The sequence below is a fragment of the Chinchilla lanigera genome, unplaced genomic scaffold (assembly GCF_000276665.1).
Source record: "Chinchilla lanigera isolate Chin_1 unplaced genomic scaffold, ChiLan1.0 scaffold00012, whole genome shotgun sequence".
In the NCBI taxonomy this organism is placed as follows: domain Eukaryota; kingdom Metazoa; phylum Chordata; class Mammalia; order Rodentia; family Chinchillidae; genus Chinchilla; species Chinchilla lanigera.
Genome location: NW_004955413.1, coordinates 8,120,317 through 8,120,840, shown reverse-complemented (window position 1 = coordinate 8,120,840; position 524 = coordinate 8,120,317).

Here is a 524-nt window from a genome sequence, read left to right as displayed (position 1 = left end):
TTTTAAATTAATTCTAAATTTTTTATTTATTGTTACTTTTTCACCCACAGAGAAGTGCAAAAGGAACAGTGGTGAAATTAAATTAATTCTGAGGCTAGGACTTTTAAAACAAGAGCCAATTCAGATATGAAGGTAATGACACTCGTTTGACAAGGAGGGGCCTGTGCAGAAATGTGCGGGCCGTATGGTCATTGAGGCATGAGAAGAAGTGAAACAATGTGCGGGGATACGCGACTTTGCTGGTGGACTCTTCCCAGTGAGCTGACACGCAGCATGGCGTTTAGCATATGTGAGCTCTTGGCCTGCAGGACTTTTCCAGGAGCATCTAAGGGGAACTTGGTTTATCATTAATCTACAGAAGACGGAAAGGAGTAGCAATTTACCTTCTCAACTCTCTCTATGTTCTACTTCTACTGGCTAAATTTATGTATCCCAGCATCAACATCTATGCTTTTCATCATCCTACCACTTGATGGCGGTTTAGAAAAGGCTCATGCTCAGTTTTCTGGTCTACTCAAACGCAA